Consider the following 19281-nt stretch of genomic DNA (forward strand, 5'->3'; position numbering starts at 1 on the left):
TTTAACTCCACCCACCATCATCCTAGCTCCTTCAGCTGTCTGATCAAAGAGCAATCTCTCCTTCCTTGGGTTTACAAACTGACCCCACAAAGAATGGATGGCCTGTATATAATTTGGTAATTTTTATTTGTTTTCTTATTGTTACATGACAAGGATTTTGGCAGGACAAAATTAGAATGCATTACAATTAATCATTAATTAAAACATTTGCCTGGCAGTTTGCATAAAGTACATCTAAGATATATCTCTCGCACTTTGGCACTACTATTTCATATTACAATGATGCTACACGCAATTTGTTTTCTGTTCAGTTTCTACTTCTCTGTTCAACCACTCAGTTTTTCTCCTTCTCATTTTCTTTTCTACTTTCATCTTTCCCTTTTTACTGCAACCCTTTCTCTGCATTCTATCTTCCCATGCATTTTTTCCTCTTTTCACAGGTTTCTATGTTTGTTGATGCTATGTTTATGCTACTCTTTTCTTTTAAGTTCCCCAACACCCTTTTCATGCTTTACTGATGCAGCCTTTGCCTATTCTTCCCCATGAACCTTTCTTTGCTTTTTTTACATATCTGTTCCTTCAGGTTTTTTACCCCACCCCCCACCCCTACAAACACACACACACACACACACACTTTATGTTCTCCTTTTTAACTCTTTTACTTTTCACTCATTCCTTAATTGTAATGCATTACTCCTTTCTATCTCAAATCTCACAACCCAGCTTTCTTTAAATTGGTCCATTCCCTTTATAAGACTTCCCTTTTACCATACACTCAGACTAGCAATGTACCCTTCTCATGCTGCCATTCTGAACTTATATGCTTATATACAGCCACTTTAAGGTTTGTATACTAGCTTTTTTAACAGCTGAGTAAGGACGAAGTAAATGCCATTTGACGTAAAACTTAAAGATAGTAGTATGTTATAGAATGGCTGTTTCTTAGCAACTTTTCGATTGGTATTCTTTTATTATTTCTTATAGTTTTTTAATTATTTGTCCCCAACTTTTGACTCTTTTGGGGGGGGGGGGGGTCACTGACCCCAGCAGCCAAAAGACTATTGTTCTGTGAGGCTAAAATTTTATTGTTATTGCTAATTTATTACTTATCTTTCTATTCAGTGCATAAATATTCTATTCTTTGAAATCAGGTTTTAACTGCAACGATTACAAACTAATGTTTGAATAATACTAATACTTAGCTAATTCTTACAGAACATAAATAAAAAAGCAATTATTTTTGCTTTAAAAAAGCTAACTGTTTGTATTGTCAATATTTCATAGATCAACTTGCCACTTTTCACATGACAAAGTGGTGAACATGAACAGTTACTTTGCTTTCTTCTGGTAAGTTTAAAGATTTATTTATTTATTTTATACCTATAACACACTTTTTGGGACCACAGCAGCCCTATTACTTTAGATGAAAAATGTTGTTTTATTTATTCAAATAATTCAGAAAATATGCATCAATGGTAGGTACAAAGACAGGTTTGAAAATCTGTTAAAATCACTATGGCATCTTAGAGATTTAGAATTTAAGAGTATAATTGTCATTGTTATAAAAGATGTTAAGAATTTCTTTCCAATGGCCATAAAACTTGTATTTCAATAGAACTCTATTAAAATTATTTAATTAATATGAAATGGTAATCTATTTGTAATATGCCATTTTAATGTGCATATATGCTTAGGGAATACATCTGAGACTAGTGTCTTATCAATGAGATCAATAGATCATTCTCTACAAGTAATGTGAATCTCAAGAGATATAAATGTGATCATTAATGTATTACATTATTCCTATACTCTCTGAAATCGTTCTCTGCATCAGTAGCATAAGTGCAAATCTATCATAGTTATTTACTTTAGCATTTATTGATTCTTAGAAGATGCCATCACTAGACTTCACTGACTAATGTTCCTGGAGACTGGGGCATTAATTTCTCTGCATGAGTAAACCAAAATTGAGTTGGGTTTTTATTGCATGGAACAAGTCAGAGTTTGATTTTGTGTGGAGTAACAAATAAGAAAGTGTCTTCTATATGCTTTACTGTAAGAAATTAGTTCCATACTAAAGAAAAGTCATAATGATGTTTGAAACAAGTTGTTTCAGCTTCCATTATTAAAATGGAATTAGAATTAGATTGCTGGTGGCTAAATAGAACAAACTATATAATGTTGATTAATATCTAGCGCAATATATTTTCAAAATACACAAACAATAATTTCTGTGGAATGCAGTTTTTATGATAAAAGTATTAAACTTAAAATATTCTTTAAACCCTTACATGTTTTCCTATTAAGAACTATCTAATTAATTAATTCATAGGGGATGAATTATTTCTGTTTTCTTTATGTAGTCCATGGCAAGAAAATTATAACATACATTATATTATAACATAATTTAAGGGCATTCTTTACAATTCAAATTACATTTATTGCCATAAGATTTTTTTTTTATGTTGCAGCAAAGAAACTGATAATAAAACTGAAAATTCTCTTATGTTACTGTAACTGTAAATATTGTTAATATATTATTAAGTAGGACATTTCAGTGTCAATATGTATCCTGATTGATCATCATATTTCATAGACTATTATTAACACTGGCAACAGTTTTACCAGATTTCTTTTTCTTGATTTGACTTTCCGCTCTAATGCAGTTTTTGAGTATTTTGAACATATCAAAAAGATATCCTTTTAATCTTTAAACTACTACAAAATGGTTGATATTTATTTTTGTTTTTGAGCCAAACTACATATTTTAAATATATTAAACCTTTATGTTAGGAAGGTCTGCTAGCAAACTTAAGGTCAGCCTTTTTTTTATAAGTAGAGTTCAACAGGAAATTTAAACGGCAGCAAAGAAGTTGGATAGAAGTGATAAAAGTGTTTACATCAAAGTAATACTATTTTGGCCCCAAATATTTTTTTAAAAACTGAATAAAATAGGTGCAGTACTTCATTTTTATTAAAGAACAAATTAAAGTTGGGAACTGTGTTGTATTATAAAATATCGAAAGCTGCAGGTATTGAAGCCAAACACTTTTAGGGAAATAAAATTATAAAATGATTGATGTTTATATAAGAACATGTTTACTCTTGTAAAACTAAACAATTCCATGGCTTTGACTTGAACTAAGTAATAACTTATAGATTGTAAGCTCTTTTGGGCAGGGCCCTCTTCACCTCTTGTATTGGTTGCTTTATATGTAAATGTTTATGTCCAATGTATGAAACCCACTTATTGTGCAGAGCTGCAGAATATGTTGGCGCTTTATAAATACATGTTAATAATAATAATGTTGCATGTTCATTCAGAATCTGTCAATTTGTAATTGTTCTTCATTATTTATTTTGTATAGTTTTAATTATTTGCCTTCCTTTTCTGCTACTTTCTAGTTTTCAAATTAAGTTCAGTCTCACAGTATGTATGTATGTATGTATAACTTTATTTATAAAGCGCCCCAAGGGTCGCAGCGCTGTACAATCTTCAATATAAATGTCCATATCATTGAAACATAATTGTTTATATCCCTGATGTCAATCCAACTGAGAATTTGTGTATGGCAGTATAGTAATTTACATCTTCCTTACAGCACTGTGGTCTTGAATTTAATTCTAGCCTGGGTATTATTTGCAAGGAATTTTCCTGTTCTCCCTGTGTCTGCCTGGATTTTCTCTAGGCATGGTTGGAATATTGGGAAAAGCAAGTCTGTATTTTTATGGCAGCAACCTTAGGAGAAAATCCTTGATATTTGTAGACAGACATTGCAGAGGCAAGACACATTGCAAATTGTAAACTTTAAAACTGAAAATTAATAATCCTAGAAATTCAGTACATCAAACATGCAACAATTTCGAACTATTGAATCCTTTATAATTCTGTTTATACTGAAGCTGTGCTTTTTTTTTTTTTTTTTTATACAGACTTGAGTTGGCCATACACAGAGTCTTGTTCATCTGTAGTTTTCAGGCATAATCTCAGCTTTTATTAACCTGGCTACATGTGCAAGGGCACTTAAAGCATATGACCTTACATTTTGACAGTGCAGCTAAATCCAGATGTATATAGAAGCCGATCCGCTTCTCTCCACCTGGCTACAAAATGCAGGGTCATACACTTTAAGTACCCTTGCCTGACTACAAAACGCTGGTGGAGAGAAGGGGGTCATATGCTTAATGTGCCCATGCCATCAGTCTAGCTATATAATCCCAAGCTTTGAGCCCACTCACTGCCCATTGTAGGTCACATCAGTTTGTTCCTGCGTGGACAGATTCCTGAATCTGCTATATTCTGGTTTCTGATCCTTGTTCATCATCCGGGCCCATTACTTTGTGTTGTTCCCCTGCTTTTTTATATCCCAGTCTATTTCTATTTAAGTTTGACTGATAATTATTTGGTGGTTTATCTGGTTCTAACCTGGCTTTGTAGCCCTTTCTATAAATATAGACTGTAGATTGAAGGTAAGCTCCTTTGAATATGCTCGTATCCATAGCATATGCTGCACCTCCAAACAATATAGTTAAAAGTTCATTCTTTATTGTTGACTATTAAAATTACAAATAAGACAGACCCTTAGTAGCAGGTATAGGGTCACCTTCAGAGAGCCCCTCAATGTCCTGAGGAAATTACAAGGAATAGCATAGAGCAAAGAGTATATCAGGATATAACTAAATTATGTCACTGTATTTAAGCATATGCCATAAATTGGGTGTTGTATCAGTTCATTATTTTGTGTCCCATTTTTCTAACTATTCTGTGGATCTTAAGAACTTTCTCTATTTGCTGTGAGGAGTTTTTGCTCACACAATCGTTATTTTACGTTCAACAGGGCTTCTACCTTCAGGGATGTGGGATGGCTATGGGGTAGATAAGCAGTTGTATTTATTTTTCTAAAAGACGGCACTATACACTAGGTTGGCAATAAGGTGGCGGGAACTTTAGATCGACAGCCTGTCTGCATTGGTCCTAATTTGTATCGTATTTACCCTACAGAATGCTGAAACATAAGTGGTTAAAAAGATCAGTAGGCCATTATATTTTATTAAAAAGAATTCATCTTTGACCTCCTCTAAGATAAGATCTTCCTATGAAGTTTTGATGCATTTTATATCCAAAACAATGAAATGTGTTTACATTATATTATAATGCCAGGCATGGCCTCAAGTCACGCACACTTTACGGCCATACAGACATGCCTGCTAAATTTGAATCCTCAGTTGAACTGCCGAGTTCCAAATTGTCACTGTAAATAGGTTTTTCTGCTGCTTTTTTTATGTTTTTTAGGGAAGCATAACATCACCATGTGCTTACAGATTTAAATTCTAGAGCAGAGGAAATTCCTTCTCTGAGTGACCAGTCATGCCTTACAATGTAGCTGTCTGACAGATCATTGCTGGTTTGGCAGGATACCTCTGGAAACCTCTGGCATGAATTGGAACACCTACTGGAAGCCAGGAGTGATCAGCCAGCAACAGTTATGCTACCGTAAATGGAAGCAAATCCCAGTCCAAATATGAATATATTATGTTCCACCAACACTTGTCACCTTTGCATTCATATTTTGAGTGCTGCTGAACCTTTTTTGGTTAAGACCTATTTACTAAAATTTAGACTTTTTTTTCCAGTATTCAAATACTATTGTAGGCACGGGCAAAATTTAATCTGCCACAGCTAGCATGTGATGCACCAATATGAACACAAATGACTGGTAAATCATACACAAGTTGTGGTACATGGTTTCCCCCTGCAGTGTTGTTAATATGGCATCACTTCTTCATGTGGTGTCAGTAAAATTCAGTTCACTTAGCTCAAGAAAATTGTGGTTACTTATGCAAACGTAATTCCACTGTAATTCCAGGGTTTCCATTTGCCAGTGCATTCACTTGCACATACTCTCTTAAGAGAGTACACAGTCAGTATTTTTTTTTACTGTTTAACATCCAACTTTGTTTTTATTTCCTTTACTTAAAAGGATGCATGAATAATAGATGTCTTGATATTTGTAGTTTATTTTTGAGCGTTTTCTCTTTAATGTGAAAAAAGGAAATGAAACATTAAGGAAGGACGTCATTACACATCTGATATTTGTAGAATAATTGTTTTATTGGTAAAGGAAAGTGTGTTTTAAATGAATCCAAAGACCAACTCTGTGGGAAATTCCCTGGGAATTGTATTCCCATTCACCAAACCAGAGAAAATCAGGTCTAACAGACAAAAGCCTGGGCATAGTTTTGAGTACTTTATAGTTGAGTTATTTTTATAAATGATGTGAACATAAGGATATGACTTGTTATTCCTTCAAAAATAGGTTCATGTAGAACCAAAGTTTATTAAAATAGTAGATTAGAAATGCTACACAGTATGTTTTGGGGTTCAGCACCAGCTCAAGGCTTCCAAAGAAGCTCTATAGATGCCCCCAGTTTCTGCTGATTCACTGCACTGCTCTGTGCTGCTGTCATTTATCTGAACTTAGGCTGATTAGTAAGTAATTCAGATTCTCATTACATGGTAACTTTAAAACCAGCACTATAAGCATCATAATTTATAGTCAACCTTGTTGCATCAACTTCTATGACAGGCAAACTTCATTTTCTGCTTGTCGATTTGCGACAACCTCTAAACTTAGCTTTCTAACAATTGCTCAGAGCATACTGAGTATCACTAACACTCCTAACAAAATCCTAAATGGGGAGCTGCTTTGACAACTTTAAAGGCCTAAATTATTAGTGTTATAAAGAGCTGTAAGGCCAATTACCCCAGTACAGTTTTAGCCCACTTAGGATAGGAAATGTGTGACATAGTCTGTTACTACATTGTAAGGGTTATTTTTTTCTAATCTTTATTCCATAAACAGTAATTATGAAGGTGTTAAAAAGACTTTTATTTGACTACGTTATCAATAACCACTGCCAAACATGGCCAGGTAAACAGCAATCATGATGGCAAAAATGGAAAGCCAAGATATTTTTTTTCTGCCATGATTTGCTCAATTTACAAAATGACAAAAGTAATCTAATCCACATAAAACCTGTTGAGGTGCCATAGAAATCATGGTGATAATCATGATTTTTATGTACAGCTCTACCTGTCAGTGCAAGATGACTGGGGATAAGGAGATCCTGTCTGTGGGCAGGACTCCTCCATCCTGGTATCACTACCGCTTCCTCAAATGTTTTTTTCCCCCACCCCTTTTTTGGACAGCTTTGGAACATCCCCAGTCCCCATGACAAGGAGAAATAGAGATTTTCTTATCTGAAAAATCTTTTTTTGTAGGCCTGTACTATCAGTGCAGCATCTCACCCATGGGTAAGGAGCCAGTCTTTTTGTTCTGCTCTTCTATTAGTTTCCTGAAACTTGTTTGGGGTCTTATTATCTCCACTGGCAGGCTTAAACTAGAGGAAGTGGTCAAGATACTGGGAAGTAGGATCGTAAAGAATCACTAAGGGGGCAATTTACTAACATTTGATAAACGTCTGACATTTGTGGAAATTAGTTTATTGGAAGTTTTAAAAAAAAATGTAAGATTTAAGTTAGTAAGTCTGCCTCTAAGTGCCTTATTTATTAAAATTTGCAGTAAAACAAAACACAACGTGGGAAAAAAAACCAGACAAAACTCAAGTGACTTTCTTTTCTTTGACCAGTACCTTATTTAAGAAAAAAAACTGAATATTCTTGGGTGCAGTTTTTATCAGAAAAAAAACTTGCACACTTGTGAAAATCACATTGTTCCATTCATTTTCAATGAGGCTGAAAAACTTGAAGGTTTTAATAAACTTGGAAAACAAACAAGAGAATTTACCAATTGACTTCCATACAACATCTGCAGCTTTTACTTGCCGATTTTTTTCTCCTTATTTTTCTCAAGCCGAGAAAAAAAGTCAATTTAATTTTTTAAATAAATCCGCCCCTAAGTTTGTGCTGCCTCCACAGAGGACAAGCTTAACCATACCTCCTTTGTCCTTTCCATAGGACAGTACAGATTTTCATAGCACAGCCTGCTATCCCAGATAGCTTTTTAAATGTCCCTCATTGCCCTCACTGGCTCTTTGCCAGTGTTGCTCTTTGACCAACTTCCTATTCAAAGGAGATGAAAGGCTCAGTATTCCATTATGATTTCCCAGTTCTCTATTTTTTTTATAAATATGGCCAACATTGCTGTAAAATAAAACACAGGAAAATCATGCAGTCATGTGATTTTATCTTTCCACTGTGAATTCAACATTTTGCTTTGATTAAATGTTCTCTTGTGCATTAGAGATAATATTTCCTGAAAAAAAATCTAAAAGTAACTTTGCATCTTGTCTGTTTTTCTTATATATTCTGTCTCTCTCCAACCTAAAATGTAATACTGTCTGGTTTCTAGGGTCATAGATCCTCATAACCAGAAAGCATATTCAATTTTCTCTTTCTGTTCAAGGTCTCTCATTCATCCTCCAGTCTGTCAGTCATAACACTTACTGTGTCAGCTCTGTCCAGCCCAAAAAAACAATTCAGGATATTGTTCCTCAGGCAGGCTGCTCGGTGGCTTCTTAAATTCTTCCTTATGACATCATAATTTGAATAGCATTCCACCACCATACATGTATTGAATATTTGTACAGGTATAGGACCCGTTATCCAGAATGCTCAGGACCAAGGGTATTCCGGATAAGGGGTCTTTCCGTAATTTGGATCTCCATACCTTAAGTCTACTAAAAAATCATTAAAACATTAATTTAAACCCAATAGGATTGTTTTGCCTCCAATAAGGATTATTTATATATTAGTTGGGGTCAGTTACAAGGTACTGTTTAATTGCTACAGAGAAAAAGGTATTCAGTTTTCAAATTCTGAATTATTTGATTAAAATGGAGTCTATGGGAGATAGGCTTTCCGTAATTTGGAGCTTTCTGGATAATGGGTTCCACTCAGATTGTAAGCTCTACGGGGCAGGGACCTCCTTCCTACTGTGTCTCATACCACATGGCACTTATATATATATATGTATACATATATGTATTTATTGTATTTATTTATTATATCACTTGTCCTCCCTGTGTGTAATTTTGTATTCTGTAAGACTGTACAGCGCTGCGTACCCTTGTGGCGCTTTATAAATAAAGTTATACATACATACAGAGAAAAAGGTATTCAGTTTTCAAATTCTGAATTATTTGATTAAAATGGAGTCTATGGGAGATAGGCTTTCCGTAATTTGGAGTTTTCTGGATAATGGGTTACCGGATAAGGGATCCCATACCTGTATATCTGTGTTCTAGTGTAAAAAGCAATAATTGCTATAAGGGATTGTAAATTCAAGACAAATTAGAAGACGGTATTACTGCAGAAGAAAGGCCACTGGGTAAGCAGTAGACTTTCCTTTTTTTTAAAAAATTGTTTAAAATCTGAAACAAAACATTATGACCATGTCTTAGGTGCTGATTTATCAAAATCTGAAATTTAGTTTTTTGTGCTTGAGAAAAAAAAATGCAGTTTCAGAAAAAAGCAGCATTGTGTTTTCGCCTGCAATCACGTTTTTTGCCCTCCACTTTGAAGATATATAAGTCTGCCCCTAAATGTATTTATTCAAAAACCTCAAATACATTTTCCCCCCAAAATTATACTTCTGCATTAATCCAGTTTACTTCCACCCCCTCACCTCTAATGACTGCTACATTTTCTCTTAGCTGCTGAACAGAGGTCCCAATAACAGTTTACTGCACTCTACAACATGCATGTGTATTGACTGCTAATTGGCAATCTAGCATGTGTATTTTATTGTAAGCAAATGAGATAAGCTCTTTGACAGGATTTGCATCTACACAAATGCTCTAGAGCTGCAATTATTTTAACTCATCAGCTTCTTGCAGTATTTTACAGGTTTTTAGTTTTAAACAATGTTCTGTAAACTCCAGTGGTCTATAGTTTAAGGCTCTACATTCCAACTACTGTTCTAGTAGACAATTATTTAAAATTCAGAAGCACCCTTAGTGCAGAATTGCCTCTGCAGAAAAACAAGTAGAGACAATTATCAGTTACAGAGCAGCATTGTCTATTTTTGTAGCCATGACAAGTGTCTGCTACTAGTCTTCACCCATAAGTCGATTTTCTGCCCCAAGTATTAACATTTCAAGTTTCAAAATGGAAGCAACATTAAAAGAAGAAGTAGATTAAAAAAGCCTAAGGTGAAAACAGCCGTTAAACAGTGAAGATATGTGCCTCGGGTAGCTCACCGTCTTATTTTCAGATTAATAATGGCATATCATATGGGTCATTGTTAGTTGCCTAGCTTAGGGGTTGATTCACAATATGCAGTAAATTTATGCCAAAGTCACAATACAAAGCAACTTAGTAATGTAATTCAGATTCTCATTACATAGCAGCCCAGAAACCAAAGCATTTTTAAATTTTAATTTTGGCCTTATTGTATCTGCTTCACTGGCACTTGATCCTCATTTTTAGGCATTCAAAGCACGTAAGAAACTGATACCCCATATTATCTGAGGGAACTTGTATCTTCTTCAAATAATGTTACTACTGTCTTAGCTGACCTGTATCCTTTATTAGGGATTCACAAAATTCAACATTTGGTTCGGGATTCGGCTAAGATTCAGCTTTTTTCAGCAGGATTCAGGTTCGACCGAATGCACACTCCTGGCTGAACCGAATCCTTCAAATCAAGTGACTTTTTGTCACATAAACACTGAAGTTGAAATTTTTTCGCCGTGCCCGCAGGTCTTTAATGCTTCTGTATGCTAATCTACATATGCAAATTAGGATTTGCCTCACTGGATCCTTTAATATTTAGTTAGTTTCATTTCAGACAAAAAGATGCTAGAACCTCAATTTATGTAGTTCAGTTTTCTGTTTACAGATTTTCTTGAAAATCAGAAATGTGACCAAAAATAGCCCTCTAAACTCGAATCAAGGCTACCATGTACCGCGCGAACAAGGAAATTTATGAAACAGAGAGGGGGGTTAAAAAAAAGCCAGTAGTGCTTGAAGCTGAACATTAAAAATAACCACTAAATTAATAGAAAAGTTATTTAATAGGAATACTTTTTTTTTCTTTCTGGAGGTATTTTTCTTGCAGTACTCAGAACCTTACCGACAGCTCTATTATCTGTCATACTTAATTTTCAATTCAAATAAATAAGAAGCAGCTACCAACAGGCAAGGCATTTTCTCTGAAAGGATGGTGGCCAACCACAAACCACATGTGCAACCAACCTTTAAACCAAAAAACATGATATCATACATATGACATCAAACACATCAACTTTCCTCAAGATGTGAAACAGAAATACAGGTACATGTATTAAAGTTCAAACATATGGTTTGAGATTTAGGGGCAGATTTACTAATCCACGAATGGACTGAAAGCGTCCGAACGCGTTTTTTCATAATGATTGGTATTTTTGCGTTTTTTTTTTAAGTTGCCGCGAAAAAATCGGATTGGTTTTTCCGCCATTTACTATCGCTCAATACGAAAAAATAGTGACAGCTAGGGCGGCGAAAAATTCGCAAAATTTTCGTTTCAAATACAATTTTTTCCCTTTCGGGATTCGGATTCGTGGATTAGTAAATCTGCCCCTTAGGGGCTGATTTACTAACCCACAAATCCGACCCGAATTGGAAAAGTTCCGACTTGAAAACGAACATTTTGCGACTTTTTCGTATGTTTTGCGATTTTTTCGGCGTCTTTACGAATTTTTCGTTACCAATACGATTTTTGCGTAAAAACGCGAGTTTTTCGTAGCCTTTACGAAAGTTGCGTAAAATCTTGTGATTTTTCCGTAGCGTTAAAACTTACGCGAAAAGTTGCGCCTTTTTCGTAGCGTTAAAACTTAAAAGGTGCGAAGTTTCGCGTAAGTTTTAACGCTACGAAAAAAGCGCAACTTTTTGCGCAAGTTTTAACGCTACGAAAAATCGCAAGATTTTACGCAACTTTCGTAATGGCTACGAAAAACTCGCGTTTTTACGCAAAAATCGTATTGGTAACAAAAAATTCGTAAAGACGCCGAAAAAATCCCAAAACATACGAAAAAATCGCAAAATACCGATCTTTACGAAAAAAACGCAATCGGACTCATTTCGACCCGTTCGTGGGTTAGTAAATCAGCCCCTATGTGTAGTCAAATTATTTGTAATTTAGCAAACAAATTGGCCTTATTCCAGCAGTTTGGACCATTCTCAATAAACCATTCCACCCACTGGGTACAAGGGATTTAGTGTTCAGCTAATTTAATTCTATTTCTGTCAATAGCATTTTGCAGACAAAGGTTTAACCTTGGAAAACAAATGCATGACTGTCATCCAGACTTAATTATTCTGATTCAAAGAGTGCAACGTTAGCTCAACCTTTGGAGTTCCAAATTAGTGTAAAATGTTTTGTACAAAAAGGCTTTTTTTTGTGAAATGTAAAGTCCAAACACTTTAACTGGTTTCTTAAATTTGGCATCTCTGGTGGTCACTAAATGGATCATTGCACTCTTTTCAAATGTCTTTATCTTGTCTTTTTGCATACCTTTCTCTTTGGTGCTAATTAAGGATTCAAGACTGTAATCACCATCAGTTACATGTTCACGTTCCACTTGCAATTTGTTGGGACTTCTGGCATGTCCAATTAATGTAGTCTAACATTCCACAGCAGAGTAGCATGCAAAGAAGCTTTTAAAAATAAGTGAAATACAGGGGCAAGCCCTACAATGGGCACAACAATGTTCGGTCAAGCTACATCAAAATTGCTTGCTTCTAAGGGAATATCACAATATAGGCTTGTGCAGGCTCATTCATTGCCAAATACATTTGTATTTGAAAGACATAATAATTAAGTACATATAGAATTTTAATATGCATAGGTGTTCTGAAATTTACAAAGAGCACACCCAGCAATTATGGTTCAAACTTCAATATAGAGATTACAGCTTATGGTGCAAGAAATATACAACATTGTACAATATACTCCCTTAAGTGACAAAATAATTAAACAAAAATCAGAGCAAAAACTGATATATGGGTCAACTAAAAGAAAAAAAGCAACAGACTGTATTAGATATTTTCTAAATCTTTTTTTATAGGTTCGTTTTTTCATATATTATTTAAGAGAGTATTAAATGTTTTATTAGCATATTCCATCAACCTAACATATTTTCTCCTGCTGTAAAAACTCATTTGTCTGACTCGTGCTAGAATGAGAATGTTAACAGAGTTAAACCACTGGTGCTTATTACTGCATTTTTAAAGGCTTAATATTGTATACTTTTATGTATCTCTAATCCTCCAGGAAATAAGTAATGACACAAATGTTTCATTATGAAAACTTGACAATATATGAAATATATACACTGAGTATCTTAATTGCTTAATTCATCAAGTCCAATTTAAATAGAATAATCTGGGTAACTGCAACTATCATTGTCCTTTCAATCACTTCAGAAATATAGTGGCCTTGCAAATATTCAGTGACTTTTTGACACTTGGGGGCTAATGTATTACATTTTAGGATTTCATTTTGCAACAGTTTGCTCAAATCATTGCAAAAAGGCTATTCTGGTTTCCAGATTAGACCAGTCATGCTTACAAGGCTACTTTTCTTAAGCAGGGACTGGTCATTTTGTTAAAACAGAAGAATAGTGCAAAATGCAAGGGAAAACTGTAAGAGAACATATTCCAGTCTAAAACTTGGGCAAAATGTAATCTTTCAGCAGGACAATGATCCTAAAACCAAGGCCAAAGGAACATTGGATAACAAAAGGGCAAAAAAGGTAATGTCCTACCAGGTCCAGATTTGTTGAAAGGCCACAAGGTTGTTAGAGAAGCAGACCCAAAACAACATGTATCACTAGCATTCGATACAAAGGAGCTTCCCAGTCCCCAGTGCTGCTTTCTTGTTTTTAATACATAAGGTGGCCATACAACTTACAATAACGGTCTTTCCTGTGACCATCATCCACCTGACAATTCAGCCCTAAATGCAGATTTTGTTCGGGCGCCAACAACCAATATCTGAGGCTTTAGCGATATCGGTCGTCTCATCGATCCGCCATACCCGCACCGAATATTGTACAATACTATCGGTGCATGTATGGCCAGCTTAAGGGTGCAAGAATTGCAGTAAAGTCCTGTGTCCTCTAATGGCCTAGTCAAAGCACTTATCTCAGTCCAACTGAGAATATGTAGAGCTATTTGATAATGGAAGAAATGGAGAAATGCAATCATCATTTGACTAACCTTAAAGGAGAAGGAAAGGCAAAGTCACTTGGGGGTGCCAAAATATTAGGCACCCCCTAGTGACTTTAATTGCTTACCTCGTACCCCGGGCTGGTGCCCCTGCTGGGAGAGAACAGCACCAGCCTGGGGTAGCTGCAGTGCTTCCTCCTTCCTGGTTCCGTGCGAGCGCATGCGCAGTAGAGTGAAAAAGCCGAACTTCAACAGAGAAGTCGGCTTTTCACTCTACTGCACATGCGCTCGTCATTTAGTCCTTCCAAAACAAAGGCGGAAGGAGGTAGCGCTACGCTACAGGTACCCTGGGCTGGTGCTGTTTTCTCCTAACAGGGGCACCAGCCCGGGGTATGAGGTAAGCGATTAAAGTCACTTAGGGCTGCCTAACATTTTGGAGAGACTTTGTCAGTCCTTGTCCTTTAACAACCTGGAGCAAATATGTTTGAAACAGCCCAAAATCACACTCCACACTCAAACAGTGTGCAAAACTAGTACAGAGTTGCAGTTCTGAGTTCCAGTGCTTTGAAATAAAAATATTATAGAACAGCATTTTACTGTATAATGTGTTACAATGTATATTACAGTACTCTGGCTTCATATATTTGAGGTTTTTAAATCAATTATATGTTTAGTTTTCCATCTTTCTACAAAATGTCTCCATCAACTGCCCCTGGAAGCCACATCATAGGCCAGAAATAACAGGTAGACTTTTCCCTTTGCGTTGTTATCCAACATACTCCATTACATCATTACAGTAAGGTGCATATTTATTAGTGTGTGAGCCAACAACACCGGTGATGTTTCCCATGGCAGCCGGATCTTTGCATTTGTTTTTAACCTTGTAGGTGACCGTTCAAATGTAATTGCTGATTGGTTGCTATGGGCAACATCACCGGCAATGTTTGTTTACACACTAAAATAAATATGCTCCTCGGTTTTTACTCAGAAGCATGCATGCCATGCATTAGTACCTAAAGGCTACTAGTAGCTAGCTAGTTACTGCAGTTAACCAAATTAGGTAGGTCCTTTCCAGCTCACTTAGCTTCTATTTTGACCTCATTATAAAGGACCTGTTGAAATTTTAACATATGTTAACATTTCTAATGTGTAGAGAGCACAAGAAAAAATGGTATTATTAAGTCCTTCAATGAATATTGGGCTATTAGTTTTGCAGGCTATGACAGATGAAAGAATATGTATATTCAAATTTGTATTTTTTTAAACACTGCATTTATTTTGCCATGTGTTCTGGGGTTATTGCACATGAAATTGCCACTGTAATTATTCTGCCATGCATTCCTGGTGTATTGTACATGAAACTGAAACTGCATTTAAGTTGTGTGTTATGGGATATTATATGTGAAATTGCCACTGTATTTATACCTTCATATGTTGTAGGGACATTATATATGCAGTTGGTGCTGTATTTATCTTCACGTGTTTTGGCACTATATTTATCCCCCAAGGTGTTTTAGGAAGTATTTTACATTAATTATAACTGCATTTATCCTCTCATGGGCTATGAAATGTGTATCTGGGTCTGGGATACCATAAAGGAACCTATGAAGAGAATGTGTCAATTAGCCTCCCCAAAACCAATAACAACCCTCTGCCTATGATTGTCTGAAGGGCATATTAAATATTTTGGACATTTTGTTAGGAGTAAAAAAGTATATTGAGTTAGATTTATTAACTGAATGACCATATCCGTTTTTTGGGGAGTGCATTAAATAAATATTAAACATTTGAGTTTTGAAAATCATAATTTGAACTTGGGAGTTTTTGCACAAAATTTTAATTCAAGCATTAACAAATTACCCCCTAGGACTATAAAATCATTTAAAATCATTATAGCCCAGTGTGTTAAGTAAAATAGGTGGGTGGGCATAATATATTTTGGGGCCGATTCACTAAAGGTCGATAAAACGAGCACTATTTATAGCATGCGTTAAAAATTTTATTGCTTATTTTTTGCAACTTAACGCTCGATTCACTAAAAGGACAGGCGTCATAATTAAGATGCGATGTTCTTTGCATTATTTAACTTGCAATGAGCGTTTTTCTTGCATTATTTTCTGCCGTGTGCATTATTTCTGGCTGTGCGCAATATATTTCGCTGCGTGCTATATTAGCGCACGATTTTACGCACGTAACCATTACTTTCGGAAAACTACTGTTCTGAAAATTTACTTATCTTTATCTCTTTGGGGAGTCTTGTCCCAGAAGCATTACTCTGGAAACCCCCCACTTTTAAATTAACTTTTAGTGTGATGTAGATAGCGATATTCTGAGACAATTTGCAAATTTTCTTCATTTCGTTTCCCTTTTTTAATTATTTAGCTTTTTGTTCAGCAGCTCTCCAGTTTGGAATTTCAGCACCTATCTGGTTGCTGGGGTGCAGTATAAGTGAGCAACCAGGCAGTGATTTGAAAGAGAAACAGTATTATATATACATACAAAAGATAAGTAGTAAGAAGATAAGTAATAAAAGTAACAATAAAAACCCCTTTAACATTTCCTCCATGATAGTGTAAATGAAGATAGATCTAGAAAAATACATGTTGTTTTTAAATTGATCAGGTAAATGTATGCATATACAGAATATTTGTGTTAAAGGAGAATGAAAGGCTTAGATGAAATGTAGTATATAACTAAACAAACCCACCTCTTTCTCAACTGCACCTGTTTGCCTCCAAAATACTATTCTGTTAACTTTGCACAATGAGAAAGAGTGGAATAGTGCAAAAGCATTCAAGGCATCATCTCGTGCAACTAATTCTTGTCCTGTTAAGCAATCACTAACACTGAGGATGCACAGTTAAAGCCAATCAGGACCTGGCTTTAATGGTTTATGCTCCCTGTCTGCATTTATGTGAACCTCAATGTGGTATGATAAAGCAAAATAACATGCAAGGTAAAGGAGGAATTATTTGGGGTGCAAACTGATGCAATTTGGGAGATGGATAGTATGGCTGCCCAGGGATAATACATTTCACATTACTTTTTCCTTTAACTGAATCTTGACAGAGTAAGCCTCTTCTGCCTACCCCTTGTTCCGGGCCTGCTACCAACCAGTGGGCCCAGTACCAACTAGTGAGTTAATAATTGGGCCCTCTGGGGAAAGTGCCCTGCTAACATAGTAGTATAGGGACCCTTGATTAGTGATGGCAGCCCTGCTTGGTGGGAAAGAATAGGAGATGCAGCCCTGCTTGGTGGGCCACATCTTTTTGGTGGTCCTTCACTTGGACAGCCTACTCTAGAAGATTTATTCTAGCTCTCATTTTCTCAGGTTTAGTGTGCAAAGTGTGATGACCTCTGAAGAAGGAGGTGCCACAAGAAACCTATGAAAATGAAGTCACCAAATTGAATCAGTGATTCAGCTTGAGGAGCAGAAAACCATCAGCTATAGAAACAAACGGTGCTTTCAGGCACCCTAGGAATTCCACAGGGCCACAAATATGAAAGTAAAATTTCTATTTACTAAAGTTTAATTAAAAAATAAGCATTTCCATTGGCCCTATGTGTTTTGTGCACAAAAGGCCCCTTGCTTTCACTTTCATTTCTGCCCTTCCTTAATGTGATTATGCCCTTCACATTCCCATCTCTACTCACTGTCTATAACTGCATAGCCTGTGCATCCTCCTTTCTGTCAGTGTAACTACACAAAGGAATGGATGAGAGCAGATCCACCTTTCTCTGCCTGTGAACATTATGTACCCTTAGCGATGAGAGTGTAAAGTTCTGATATAAAAATACAAATATACTTACACATATAGAGAGAGAGAGAGAGAGAGAGAGAGAGCAAAAAAGAGAAAAAAAATAGGAGAAGCAGGCACTCACGTCACGATAGGGTCACAGATGCCTGGGTGCAGTATGTAAAATAGTATGGTACACAAGATAGATGGATGCCGCACTCACAGGTCTTAGTGAAAAATTAAGAAAATTTATTGTGTCAAACTAACGTTTCGGCTGACTCCACAGCCTTTCCCTTTGAGAAAGGCTGTGGAGTCAGCCGAAAACCACCAAATGGAGGGTTGTCACCAACAATGGTTGGTGTGCCACCCGCCATTGCCACAAATTCCACATTTTGGTATTATTTTCTCATAGGTTTCTCATAAATTGGGGATCTCTGTGAAACTGCTTAGCCATCTACCTGATCTGCTCCACACTGTTCCTGGTCCACTCAAACCTTGCCCCTTTGCCTATGAGCCTTGGCATTTCTCAACATTAAAGAGCCCCTGATTGTACCAGCCTGTGACAGAAGCCCTGCATGCCCCTCTCAGCATAGAGACTACTTTCTCAGCCCAATCCATGGTTTCAGGCCAATTGATTTATGTCCACCATCTATGTGGATAACTTCTCCAAGTTATGAAGCACACAAAATAAATCTATGTAACTGCCTCCAGTGCTTTGCTGGTTTAAACTAACTGCAGCTCCCACCTAGTAAGTTATGACTATGAATCATACTGAGACCTTAAGCATATCATATGGGCTGGAAAGTTTTGCACGTTTGGTTCCCTTCAGCAATGGTAGATGTTATGGTCACTATTTATGAGTGAGGAATGGAACTTTATATACTATGCAATAATAAAAAAAAGCATATGGGATTATGATTGTCCAGTGGTACCACAGAATACTAATACTGCAACAGCTGGAATTCATGTATAATCAGTGTAATAAATAGTCTTTGGCTGCTATGGTTTATTAGACAATTAGTAAACCTGTCAGCAGGTAGCATTTACTGGTCTTTTGCATGAAAACAAACATCTCATGGAATGCTATGGGTTACTACATGTGGGCAAACTTAAGACTTTTTCTATAACATAACCCAAGCTTTAGAATATTACTCCTACACTAGTTTACAATCTTTCTATTAACTATGATCATTATTGCAACCAATCAGAGAGCATCTGTCTGAGAGAGTTGAGAGGGGCAAATAATAGATGCTGCGGATGCTCAGTGACACAGCTAAGAATAGGAAGATTCTGTGCTTGACACAGTGACAAAGCCGAGTGGTACTGCGGGCAGTCCCTTTACTCACCTGCTGAGAGGTGCTATATGCTAAAACA

General features: G+C 36.1%; 1 long non-coding RNA gene across 1 annotated transcript in view; it reads left to right on the forward strand.

The window, feature by feature from the left end:
• The window catches only part of LOC105946539, a 26982-nt gene continuing 7701 nt past the window's right edge, over positions 1-19281 (forward strand). Inside the window, exons 1-2 of the long non-coding RNA XR_001169977.3 lie at positions 1-116; positions 1285-1347. This is a non-coding gene — a long non-coding RNA (uncharacterized LOC105946539). The remainder of the gene's footprint in view (positions 117-1284; positions 1348-19281) is intronic.

The sequence above is a fragment of the Xenopus tropicalis genome, chromosome 2, assembly GCF_000004195.4.
Source record: "Xenopus tropicalis strain Nigerian chromosome 2, UCB_Xtro_10.0, whole genome shotgun sequence".
NCBI lineage: Eukaryota > Metazoa > Chordata > Amphibia > Anura > Pipidae > Xenopus > Xenopus tropicalis.